The following is a 14,926-nucleotide window of genomic DNA, read 5'->3' as shown; positions in this document are numbered from 1 at the left end:
TGAGAAGAATATGCATAAACTGGTATAAACATTAATTAATGACTAAGTGTTCTTGGGATTTCTCCTGTGTGACCTCCATTAGACAGAAGTGTAACAACAAAAACAATGGAACAACGCACAAAATCCGATCTGCTGTTCTCCGACAACTCTGCATCTAATGACCAAAATAATCATTATTTATGAAAAACAAGTCAAAAGCACAAATTATTCTGTCCACGTAATAAAGTGAACGTCGCATAGAAGCCGCGGGTCCGGCGGAATGATTACAGGTTACACGGTTTATATGTACAGGACCAACGACGCTGAAGCGTGGCAGCGCAAATGGTATAATCATATAATAAGGAAAGCATAAAAAGTCATTAACGCCTATGTTATACCAGGACATTGCGCTTTTTGGCTATTTGGTACTCGTATACCTGTAAAACAAGGGAACTTTAGATAAACAATTAGTTGAGTACAGCTGGTAACAGTTATATCTCTTCTGGTGTATAGTGATATGCAGCATGCTGGTATAACCTGGGTATCTCCTGTATATAATTATATATGTACAGCTGGTATAACCTGGGCATCTCCTGTATATAATTATATATGTGCAGCTGGTATAACCTGGGCATCTCCTGTATATAATTATATATGTACAGCTGGTTTAACCTGGGTATCTCCTGTATATAATTATATATGTACAGCCGGTATAACCTGGGCATCTCCTGTATATAACTATATATGTACAGCTGGTATAACCTGGGCATCTCCTGTATATAATTATATATGTACAGCCGGTATAACCTGGGCATCTCCTGTATATAATTATATATGTACAGCCGGTATAACATGGGCATCTCCTGTATATAATTATATATGTACAGCTGGTATAACCTGGGCATCTCCTGTATATAACTATATATGTACAGCTGGTATAACCTGGGCATCTCTGGTAAATACTGATATATGTACAGCTGGTATAACCTGGGTATCTCCTGTATATAATTATATATGTACAGCTGGTATAACCTGGGCATCTCCTGTATAAAATTATATATATATGGCTGGTATAACCTGGGCATCTCCTGTATATAATTGTATATATATGGCTGGTATAACCTGGGCATCTCCTGTACATAATTATATATATATATGGCTGGTATAACCTTGGCATCTCCTGTACGTAAATATATATAGGGCTGGAATAACAGTAGTATCTTCTCTATCAAAATATATGTACGACTGGTATAACCTGGGCATCTCCTGTATATGATTAAATATTTACGGCTGGTATAACCTGGGTATCTCCTGTGTATATATATATATATATATATATATATATATATATATATATATATATATATATATATATATATATATATATATATATATATATATATATATATCTACTATATAAAGCTGAATGTGTGTATGTGTGTGTGTGTGTATGTCCGGGATTGGCATCTGCACCGTCGCAGCTACAGCCACAAAATTTTGCACAGTCACACGTCTGGACCCCGAGAGCGTCATAGGCTATATTGTGAGGTGAAATTTTAACCCCGCGCATTCCAATTCACCAAACAATTTTGCCCCTATCTACATAATGGGGAAAAAGTGAAAGGAAATGTGTTGGAAGCGTCGCAGCTACAGCCACAAAATTTTGCACAGTCACACGTCCGGACCCTGAGAGCGTCATAGGCTATGTTGTGAGGTGAAATTTTAACCCCGTGCTTTCCAATTCACCAAACAATTTTGCCCCTATCTACATAATGGGGAAAAATGAAAGGAAAAGTGTTGGAGGCAAATTGACAGCTGCCAGATGTGAACAAGGGGGACTTAAAGAATGAGAGCGATGGCGCCAAAGAGTATATACCGTACAGTTGCTAAGGTGGGACCCCGACATGGGATACTCACCACACACGGGGATATGAACACACACACAAAATGCGCCACACACTACCACATGCTTGAACACATATTACCCTCAGCACACATTTCACCACACATTCTCCAACCTCGCCACATAAAAGTCGAAACACAAAAGTCGCCGCTCAAAACTCGCCACGCGCAGAACTCGCCACATGCAAAAACTAGGCTCTTGCAAAACTCGCCACAAGTGCAAAACTCACGTCATGGAAAACTCGCCACACGCAAAACTTGCACACGCGGAAAAATTGCCACATGCACAAAAGTTGCAACACATGCAAAATTTGCCTCACACAAAACTTGCACATACTCAAAAGGCACCACACAAAACTCGCCATGCGCAAAACTTGCTGCACACAAGTTGCTACACTAACCTGTCACATGCAACTCGACACACAAAAAGTTGCTACACGCATGTCGCCACACAAAACTCATCTCACAAAAGTCGCTACATGCATGTCGCCACACGCAACTCAACACACACAACTTGACAAACGAAACTCGCCCTAAAACACACACAAGTCTGGTATTATCCTTCAAAAATAAAAATCTGATTAATAAGCAGACAAACTACAACAAATGTACCATATAGGAAATACGGCAGCTGTCAGTCACATGACCTGTCTATTATGTGTATGTGTGAGCTAATATATACTGCCAGGGGGAGGGCTTCCTGTTGGCTGGTGATTTATCAGGCTGCCAATTTAGCTTACAAATAATGAGGTAAAAATACTGAGCAAATAACGTGTGAACGAGGTCTAATACAGGAGGAGATGACACACAGGTATATACTATATACAGGGGAGATGACACACAGGTACATATATATATACAGGAGGAGATGACATACACATATACTATATACAGGGGAGATGACACAGGTACATATATATATACAGGGGAGATGACACACAGATATATACTATATACAGGAGAGATGACACACAGGTATATACTATATAGAGGAGGAGATGACATACAGGTAAATATATATACAGGAGGAGATGACATACAGGTATATACTATATACAGGAGGAGATGACACACAGGTATATACTATATACAGGAGCAGATGACCTACAGGTATATACTATATACAGGAGGAGATGACATACAGGTATATGCTATATACAGGAGGAGATGACACACAGATATATACTATATACAGGAGGAGATGACATACAGGTATATACTATATATAGGGGAGATGACACAGCAGGTATATAATATATACAGGGGAGATGACATACAGGTATATACTATATACAGGAGATGACATACAGATGTATACTATATATAAGGGAGATGACAAACATGTATATACTGAGGTGATGAGGTGAAAATGAGAGGTGTGAGGTGAAAATGAAAAGGTGTGAGTGCAAAATGAGAGGAGTGAGGAAAAATAATGGAGTGATCAGAAAATGACAGATGTGAGGTTGAAATGACAAGTGTTATGGGGGAATGAGAGGAGTGAGGGAGAAAATGAGAGGTGTGAGGGGGAAAATTAAAGATGTGATTGGGAAAATGAGAGGCGTGATGGGAAAATAAGAGAAGTGAGGTGCTATAACTAACCACAGATATTTACTATGCCCAGGCAACGCCGGGCTCTTCAGCTAGTATATATATATATATGGCTGGTATAACCTGGCTATCTCCTGTACGTAAATATATATAGGGCTGGAATAACCAGAGTATCTTCTGTATCAAAATATATGTACGACTGGTATAACCTGGGAATCTCCTGTATGTAATTAAATATTTACGGCTGGTACAACCTGGGCATCTCCTGTATATGATAAACATACAGCTGGTATAACCTGGGCATCTCTTTTATATAATTCTATATGTACAGCCGGTATAACCTGAGAATCTTATGTATGCAAACATATATGTATGACTGGTATAACCTGGGCATCTCCTGTGTATAATGAAATATTTACCGCTGTTATAACCTGGGCATCTTCTTTACGTAAAAATATATATATAGGGCTGGTATAACCAGAGTATCTTCTGTATCAAAATAAATGTACAACTGGTATAACCTGGGAATCTCCTGTATATGATAAACAAACAGCTGGTATAACCTGGGCATCTCTTTTATATTATTCTATATGTACAGCTGGTATAACCTGGGCATCTCTTGTATATTATTCTATATGTACAGCTGGTATAACCTGGGCATCTCTTGTGTATTATTCTATATGTACAGCTGGTATAACCTGGGCATCTCTTGTGTATTATTCTATATGTACAGGTGATATAACCTGGGCATCTCTTGTATATTATTCTATATGTACAGCTGGTATAACCTGGGCATCTCTTGTATATTATTCTATATGTACAGCTGGTATAACCTGGGCATCTCTTGTATATTATTCTATATGTACAGCTGGTATAACCTGGGCATCTCTTGTGTATTATTCTATATGTACAGCTGGTATAACCTGGGCATCTCTTGTGTATTATTCTATATGTACAGCTGATATAACCTGGGCATCTCTTGTATATTATTCTATATGTACAGCTGATATAACCTGGGCATCTCTTGTATATTATTCTATATGTACAGCTGGTATAACCTGGGCATCTCTTGTGTATTATTCTATATGTACAGCTGGTATAACCTGGGCATCTCTTGTATATTATTCTATATGTACAGCTGGTATAACCTAGGTGTCTCCTGTATATTATTCTATATGTACAGCTGATATAACCTGGGCATCTCTTGTATATTATTCTATATGTACAGCTGATATAACCTGGGCATCTCTTGTATATTATTCTATATGTACAGCTGGTATAACCTGGGCATCTCTTGTATATTATTCTATATGTACAGCTGGTATAACCTAGGTGTCTCCTGTATATTATTCTATATGTACAGCTGATATAACCTGGGCATCTCTTGTATATTATTCTATATATACAGCTGATATAACCTGGGTATCTCTTGTATATTATTCTATATGTACAGCTGGTATAACCTAGGCGTCTCCTGTATATTATTCTATATGTACAGCTGATATAACCTGGGCATCTCTTGTATATTATTCTATATGTACAGCTGATATAACCTGGGCATCTCTTGTATATTATTCTATATGTACAGCTGATATAACCTGGGCATCTCTTGTATATTATTCTATATGTACAGCTGGTATAACCTAGGTGTCTCCTGTATATTATTCTATATGTACAGCTGGTATAACCTGGGAATTATTTACCGTATGTACAGCCGCTTTAGGTGTTTAGTTTGGTATTTCTGGACCTTGCGGTACTCCCAGCTGGGTGCGTATGATTAGTATATGGAATAATGTAGGCCGGCGATGGTGTCGTCCTCTCGGTGTCACTAGAATGCCGCCCTTTGCAGGTATAATTAAGAATACACAAGACGCTCACATCTGCTCTCTAATATTAGCATTCCCAGCTCCGTACAAACATCCGGCTTTGTATTCTGATGATTTATTGACTACCCTTAAGCAAAATGCCATCGCTTATTATTTTCTGCAGACTATTACTGTCATTTAAAGTTTGCATAATGGCTCTTTCCTACAAACTTTCAAAGTTAAAAAGGGCAATAACTGCGGAGGATTTATATATGTTATTTCTTTGTGTTTTTATGCCGTAGTGATTGTAATGGAAACCTGAGATTACCGATAACCTGTCATTTCTGAAGATTTCATGAATGATTTGTATAAACTTATTTTGCACTTTATTTGGAACAGTCTATAGAGAAGAAAGCATTATTACAGTACAACACAGTTATGCTACTGCACACACGAGCAGTATTATAGCAGTTATATTCCTGTACATAGGGGCAGTATTATAGTAGTTATATTCTTGTACATAGGGGGCAGTATTATAGTAGTTATATTCTTGTACATAGGGGCAGTATTATAGTAGTTATATTCTTGTATATAGGAGCAGTATTATAGTAGTTATATTCTTGTACATAGGGGCAGTATTATAGTAGTTATATTCTTGTACATAGGAGCAGTATTATAGTAGTTATATTCTTGTACATAGGGGGCAGTATTATAGTAGTTATATTCCTGTACATAGGGGCAGTATTATAGTAGTTATATTCTTGTACATAGGAGCAGTATTATAGTAGTTATATTCTTGTACATAGGAGCAGTATTATAGTAGTTATATTCTTGTACATAGGGGCAGTATTATAGTAGTTATATTCTTGTACATAGGAGCAGTATTATAGTAGTTATATTCTTGTACATAGGGGGCAGTATTATAGTAGTTATATTCCTGTACATAGGGGCAGTATTATAGTAGTTATATTCTTGTACATAGGAGCAGTATTATAGTAATTATATTCTTGTACATAGGGGCAGTATTATAGTAGTTATATTCTTGTACATAGGGGCAGTATTATAGTAGTTATATTCTTGTTCATAGGGGCAGTATTATAGTAGTTATATTCTTGTATATAGGGAGCAGTATTATAGTAGTTATATTCTTGTACATAGGGGGCAGTATTATAGTAGTTATATTCCTGTACATAGGGGCAGTATTATAGTAATTATATTCTTGTACATAGGGGCAGTATTATAGTAGTTATATTCTTGTACATAGGGGCAGTATTACAGTAGTTATATTCTTGTACATAGGGGCAGTATTATAGTAGTTATATTCTTGTACATAGGAGCAGTATTATAGTAGTTATATTCTTGTACATAGGGGGCAGTATTATAGTAGTTATATTCCTGCACACACGAGCAGTATTATAGCAGTTATATTCCTGTACATAGGGGCAGTATTATAGTAGTTATATTCTTGTATATAGGGAGCAGTATTATAGTAGTTATATTCTTGTACATAGGGGGCAGTATTATAGTAGTTATATTCCTGTACATAGGGGCAGTATTATAGTAGTTATATTCTTGTACATAGGGACAGTATTATAGTAGTTATATTCTTGTACATAGGGGCAGTATTATAGTAGTTATATTCTTGTACATAGGGGCAGTATTATAGTAGTTATATTCTTGTACATAGGGGCAGTATTATAGTAGTTATATTCTTGTACATAGGGACAGTATTATAGTAGTTATATTCTTGTACATAGGGGCAGTATTATAGTAGTTATATTCTTGTACATAGGGGCAGTATTATAGTAGTTATATTCTTGTACATAGGGACAGTATTATAGTAGTTATATTCTTGTACATAGGGGCAGTATTATAGTAGTTATATTCTTGTACATAGGGACAGTATTATAGTAGTTATATTCTTGTACATAGGGGCAGTATTATAGTAGTTATATTCCTGTACATAGGGGCAGTATTATAGTAGTTATATTCTTGTATATAGGGAGCAGTATTATAGTAGTTATATTCTTGTACATAGGTGGCAGTATTATAGTAGTTATATTCTTGTACATAGGGACAGTATTATAGTAGTTATATTCTTGTACATAGGGGCAGTATTATAGTAGTTATATTCCTGTACATAGGGGCAGTATTATAGTAGTTATATTCTTGTATATAGGGAGCAGTATTATAGTAGTTATATTCTTGTACATAGGGGGCAGTATTATAGTAGTTATATTCCTGTACATAGGGGCAGTATTATAGTAGTTATATTCTTGTACATAGGGGCAGTATTATAGTAGTTATATTCTTGTACATAGGAGCAGTATTATAGTAGTTATATTCTTGTACATAGGAGCAGTATTATAGTAGTTATATTCTTGTACATAGGAGCAGTATTATAGTAGTTATATTCTTGTACATAGGAGCAGTATTATAGTAGTTATATTCTTGTACATAGGGGCAGTATTATAGTAGTTATATTCTCGTACATAGGGGCAGTATTATAGTAGTTATATTCTTGTACATAGGAGCAGTATTATAGTAGTTATATTCTTGTACATAGGGGCAGTATTATAGTAGTTATATTCTTGTACATAGGGGCAGTATTATAGTAGTTATATTCTTGTACATAGGGGCAGTATTATAGTAGTTATATTCTCGTACATAGGAGCAGTATTATAGTAGTTATATTCTCGTACATAGGGGCAGTATTATAGTAGTTATATTCTTGTACATAGGAGCAGTATTATAGTAGTTATATTCTTGTACATAGGGGCAGTATTATAGTAGTTATATTCTTGTACATAGGGGCAGTATTATAGTAGTTATATTCTCGTACATAGGGGCAGTATTATAGTAGTTATATTCTTGTACATAGGGAGCAGTATTATAGTAGTTATATTCTTGTATATAGGGAGCAGTATTATAGTAGTTATATTCTTGTACATAGGGGCAGTATTATAGTAGTTATATTCTTGTACATAGGGGCAGTATTATAGTAGTTATATTCTTGTACATAGGGGCAGTATTATAGTAGTTATATTCTTGTACATAGGGGCAGTATTATAGTAGTTATATTCTTGTACATAGGGGCAGTATTATAGTAGTTATAAGTAATGGACGGATTAATAGGTTTGCTTTGTGTAAATGAAATGAGTAATAAGTGTAATTTAATGTAATCAATTCTGCAGCAGAACAGAGAAAATAATATAAATTTACCTGAACAACCCAAAACTGCCAAATCCTAGAACAAATTACACTGCCGGGTTGTAAAGTTCAGATAAAGAAACTTTCTTCTCTTCTGGAGAATAAGTATGTAAATCCCTGGACTCTCCGGCAAGTAGGTACTTAATTAAAGATGCAAAGCTACTGGAAAGTTATTATTAAAAGAAACTGGCTCGCACTGGATTAATCCTATTGCTTCCCACACAAGCACAAAATTACAGAGATATTTATCGGCTGATGAAATGGTTTTGGTTTCTTTCATTCTAATTGGTTACTTTCTGATTTTTTTTTTTGCTAATCTTAACTTAGAAAAAGGAATCTGTCGGCAAAACCCAGAAGCCAATTCACTGACGTCAGAGGAATAATCTGACTTTGTTTTCTAAGGGAACAGGTGAAGCCGAAATCGCTGTAACAGACGTGATGTACCTACAAGCAGACGATCTACAGCCGCTGCCAATGCGTGAAGCAGAGCTGAGCTTGTCACATGGCGCAGAGCTCCGTCTGTTTTTTGCATAGTGCACTGCACTAACTCTGCTATATCTGAGACACTCAGCACTATTACATCTAACACACTCAGCTCTGCTACATCTAACACACTCAGCTCTGCTATATCTGAGACACTCAGCACTATTACATCTAACACACTCAGCTCTGCTATATCTGAGACACTCAGCACTATTACATCTAACACACTCAGCTCTGCTATATCTGAGACACTCAGCACTATTACATCTAACACACTCAGCTCTGCTATATCTGAGACACTCAGCACTATTACATCTAACACACTCAGCTCTGCTATATCTGAGACACTCAGCACTATTACATCTAACACACTCAGCTCTGCTATATCTGAGACACTCAGCTCAGCTACATTTAACACACTCAGTTCTGCTATATCTGAGACACTCAGCTCTGCTACATCTAACACACTCAGCTCTGCTATATCTGAGACACTCAGCTCTGCTACATCTAACACACTCAGCTCTGCTATATCTGAGACACTCAGCACTATTACATCTAACACACTTAGCTCTGCTATATCTGATACACTCAGCACTATTACATCTAACACACTCAGCTCTGCTATATCTGAGACACTCAGCTCTGCTACATCTAACACACTCAGCTCTGCTATATCTGAGACACTCAGCTCTGCTACATCTAACACACTCAGCTCTGCTATATCTGAGACACTCAGCACTATTACATCTAACACACTCAGCTCTGCTATATCTGAGACACTCAGCTCTGCTACATCTAACACACTCAGCTCTGCTATATCTGAGACACTCAGCTCTGCTACATCTAACACACTCAGCTCTGCTATATGTGAGACACTCAGCTCTGCTATATCTAACACACTCAGCTCTGCTATATCTGAGACACTCAGCACTATTACATCTAACACACTTAGCTCTGCTATATCTGATACACTCAGCACTATTACATCTAACACACTCAGCTCTGCTATATCTGAGACACTCAGCTCTGCTACATCTAACACACTCAGCTTTGCTATATCTGAGACACTCAGCTCTGCTACATCTAACACACTCAGCTCTGCTATATGTGAGACACTCAGCACTATTACATCTAACACACTTAGCTCTGCTATATCTGAGACACTCAGCACTATTACATCTAACACACTCAGCTCTACTATATCTGAGACACTCAGCACTATTACATCTAACACACTCAGCTCTGCTATATCTGACACTCACCTCTGCTATATCTGAGACACTCAGCACTATTACATCTAACACTCTCAGCTCTGCTATATCTGACACTCAGCTCTGCTATATCTCACATACTCAGCTCTGCTATTACAGACGCTCATTTCAGCTGCATCTGTCACACTCAGCTCTGCTACTTCTATAGTAATACATTTTGGATTTTTGCTTTTGGGTCTTACCTTGGCTCAGCCTTTTCTGGGACATTTGCGATGTCCTCTGGATTGATGGCCATGCTGGTAAGTGCATAGTGTCTGGTCAAGTGTTACACAGAAGTTCTGATGGATGGTGACTATATTCGGCTATTACGTGCCTCTGGTAGATTATAACATCATCCAATTATGTTTCTTGTCCCTTTTTATGTTTTTTTACACACAATGTTTTATGTCGTCCCGGGCAGAGGGCCGCGGTTCTATTTGTCCAAGAACGTGGCGAACATCGGTCATGGTCAGCACAATGGAATCGCTGGTCCCATCATTTCTGCTTCACAATTAGTGTGTGACACTATTCACTACTCACGGACCAGCCGGAAGGCTGAGTAGTCAAGAGGTCTGGGGTCAAAAGTAAGGAGGGGTACGTCATAGACAGAGGGGCGAGACAAAGGCATAGTCAGTTCAAGGTCAGAATTCCAAGAAAGTGGCGGATCACGACAAAAGGGCTAGGCAAGTGGATGGTCAAAGGCAAATCCAAGGTCAAGTAACAAAGATCAGAATACAAGACTAGGTGCAAAGTGCAAGAACACTTCACAGGAACTGAAGCAATGTGGAAGGGAAAAAATGAACATTTAACTTTTTTCAAAAAGGTTTACATTAGACTCCGATTTGTTTCTGTCTATGGGATCACACTTTTTTTGATCACCTGCAATTGTGCTTGCCTTGTACACATGTACCTGTGAAATTCTCATGATTAGCTCACCTGCCACATGCACACAAATGGGTAAATGTATGCACATGCATGTATGTATCATATAATTTTTTTTTGAGGTGTCTCTGGTTGTCTTTTGGTGTTTGCTTTAATTATTTTCCATATATACTGCTCAAAAAAATAAAGGGAACACAACATAATCTAACTCCAAGTAAATCAAACTTCTGTGAAGACAAACTGTCCACTTAGGAAGCAACACTGATTGACAATCAATTTCACATGCTGTTGTGCAAATGGAGTAGACAACAGATGGAAATTATTGGCAATTATCAAGACACACTCAATAAAGGAGTGGTTCTGCAGGTGAGGACCACAGACCACATCTCAGTACCAATGCTTTCTGGCTGATGTTTTGGTCACCTTTAAATGTTGGTTGTGCTTTCACACACGTGATAGCATGAGACGGATTCTACAACCCACACAAGTGGCTCAGGTAGTGCAGCTCATCCAGGATGGCACATCAATGCGAGCTGTGGCAAGAAGATTTGCTGTTTTGTCAGCGTAGTGTCCAGAGGCTAGAGGCGCTACCAAGAGACAGGCCAGTACACCAGGAGATGTGAAGGGGGCTGTAGGAGGGCAACAACCCAGAAGCAGGACTGCTACCTTAGCCTTTGTGCAAGGAGGAACAGGAGGAGCACTGCTCACCTCCAGCAGGCCACAAATGTGCATGCGTCTGCACAAATGGATATAAACCGACTCCATGAGGATGGTCTGAGGGCCCGACGTCCACAAATAGGGGTTGTGCTCACAGCCCAACACTGTGCAGGACGATTGGCATTTGCCACAGAACACCAGGATTGGAAAATTCGCCACTGGCGCCCTGTGCTCTTCACAGATGAAAGCAGGTTCACACTGAGCACATGTGACAGACGTGACAGAGTCTGGAGACTCCGTGGAGAGCGATCTGCTGCCTGCAACATCCTTCAGCATGACCGGTTTGGCAGTGGGTCAGTAATGGTGTGGGGTGGCATTTCTTTGGAGAGCCGCACAGCCCTCCATGTGCTCGCCAGAGTTAGCCTGACTGCCATTAGGTACCGAGATGAGATCCTCAGACCCCTTGTGAGACCCCATGCTGGTGCGGTTGTCCCTGGGTTCCTCCTAATGCAGGACAATGCCAGACCTCATGTGGCTGAAGTGTGTCAGCAGTTCCTGCAAGATGAAGGCATTGAAGCTATGGACTGGCCGCCCGTTCCCCAGACCTGAATCCGATTGGACACATCTGGGAAATCATGTCTTGCACCATCCAAATTCACGTTGCACAACAGACTGTCCAGGATTTGGCAGATGCTTTAGTCCAGATCTGGGAGGAGATCATCTACCACCTCATCAGGAGCATGCTCAGGCATTGTAGTGAGGTCATATAGGCACGTGGAGGCCACACAGACTACTGAGCATCATTTCCTTGTAATGAGGCATTTCCACTGAAGTTGGATCAGCCTGTAACTTCATTACTCTGCCGCTTCCAATGGCACTCAGCGTTTTGCACTGTGGTGCTACACGGTGAGTGCTACCTTTTTCCCCTTACCTGCACCCCCTGGTGGAGGTTGCGTGCAACTGCCTTGCTGTTGCATTACAATATGTATCTTTATGAGCTGTGGCTCATAGCTAGAGCTGCAGTCTCTGAACATTGAGAAGCGCATTCCCCACCAATTCCAGAAACGGGGGACCCCAAGATGCCCCTTTGGATTGCATTGGTGCTCACAGCTGCTCAGGTGGTCGAACTCTCACCGATCTGCACGTTATCACCCATCCAAAGGGTACGTGCCCCATTGATTTAGAGAATCCGACTCAGAAATGCCCTGTTTGAATGGAGAGGTGGTCATGCATGCTCACCCCCACTCCATTCATTATGGAGATTGGCAAGTACAGCTCTCTGATTCTTTCCGGAAGTCCTGTCGACAATGAATACGCAGCTCCGGCTCCATTTTGACGTGTCACAGCCCCGTTCTTGGCTTGTGGAGGCACCAGCGGTCGAAATCAGATCCCTTACCCATCTGCAAGTTATCCCCTTTCCTTTTAATGATTGGAATAACATTTTAATCTCTGAAGCATCTCCACCATAGGACATAAACTAATAAATATTCATGCAGCAGGACCCTCTGGATGACCACAGACCACGCTCCTGAGATATCCATCTCCTCTAAAATCAAGCCGCAGATCCAGAATACAATTTCTAGAAGCGGAAACAATTTTTATTTTATTTTTTGCTCAGGAGAATTTCTGTGAAATCTTGTTATTTTATTACATTGATTTAAATGCCAAGGACAAGCTCCTCGTCTTAACGGCGCGCAACGCCGGACTGGTGATAACGCCGCAACACTTGAAGAGAAATGACTTTTACATCCCTGCAGCTACAATCTTATTTATGGGGCTTGGGATCCGCAGTCCCACATGTCGGAAGGAAAAGCTGTAGCCGCTCGTAGTTCTTCAAAGTGATACATCCAGAGGTATAGTAAATGACAAGTGTTTCGCAAAGTCGCTGCCGGTTACGGTCGGGTCCACATCGCCTATATCCCTATAATGTCAATATCAATTTGGTTTCGCCCGCGGTGCCGTTTCCTGACTTCGCCATGAATCCGTCATCTGGTGTCGTCCTGCTCTCCAGCTATATTGTGACAAGCCCGCGAAGGACTCCGGGACTCACGACGTTACGTTGCAACCTCCCGATTTGCCATTTTTGCATCTGACCGCTGCTTGCAAGTCACGGTCGGGAAGCCAAATAGGAACCAACAGGGAGTCGGCCCTCGTTACCATCAAACGGGAGATATTGCGGCTGCAGTGTGCGGAGAGGAAAACAAGGCGGTAAACTGATTAATTACAGCAAAGTAAAACTTCCAAGGTCGACGGCTTAAAGGTTAGTCTCTCTTAGTATTTTAATAAAGCTTGAAGGGGTGGTCTCAGCATCATAAAAAGTTGCAAAGTTCTTGTAAAAATGAGCAACTATGTCGTTTATCTTTTATTTAAAATATCCTCTCTGCTCTCAAGAACGGAAGGATTTTTCATTCCACCGTTGCCTAAGTGACCGACCACCTGCAGTCTATCAGAGGAGGACGGTTTAATAATTAAGCTCATCACTTGGAGACTCGTTGCTTTGGAGAACATAGAAAGCGCTCCTCTGACGCAGACCCGATCGCCAGACTACTCTGATGATGAAAAGTTCAGGACAGCAACGCTCGGAAACCTCTGTCAACCATCAGCAGGAAGTACGGAGGATGGGAGCTGTGCGCTCCGGAAGATTGCAAGTAAGACGACCCCTATAGTCATTACATATAAACTGCCAGCCAATCAGAGGCCAGCAGCAGAAGTCGGCTTGACCGAAATCAGAAAGAGGGTAAGAAAAGTCCAACGGCCGCCGGATGTTATAAAGGACAGAAATGTCCAAGGAGGACGGGAGATTTTGCTAAAAGAAATTCTCACCGCACAATCGGTAACAATCCTGAAAAGAAGAAAGAATTGGAAGCATTAAAAGAGACCGGGATGGATGAACACAGAACTTAATCATTTGGAAAAAAGGAAAAAAGAACTGTATATTAAATGGAAAGAGGGGACTTATCTAAAGAAGAATATAGTGCTGTCTGCAGGGAATGCAGGGCATGAGCAAGAAGAGCTAAAGCCAATAATGGAGTGAGGCTTGCAAGGGAGAATAAAAGCAAAAAAAAAAAGGATTTGGGGATATGTCAAAAGAAAAATCAAAGATGCTATAGGATTTGTATAGGATGAAAAGGGTGAAGTGGTCAAAAATGATGTTGAGAAGGTCGAATTTTTAATTTCCTGTTTTGCATCTGTGTTCTCTAAGAAAGAAAG

Source organism: Ranitomeya imitator, chromosome 9 (assembly GCF_032444005.1).
Source record: "Ranitomeya imitator isolate aRanImi1 chromosome 9, aRanImi1.pri, whole genome shotgun sequence".
Classification (NCBI taxonomy): Eukaryota; Metazoa; Chordata; class Amphibia; order Anura; family Dendrobatidae; genus Ranitomeya; species Ranitomeya imitator.
The sequence above is the reverse complement of the archived record's forward strand: the minus strand, read 5'-3'. Positions refer to the sequence as shown.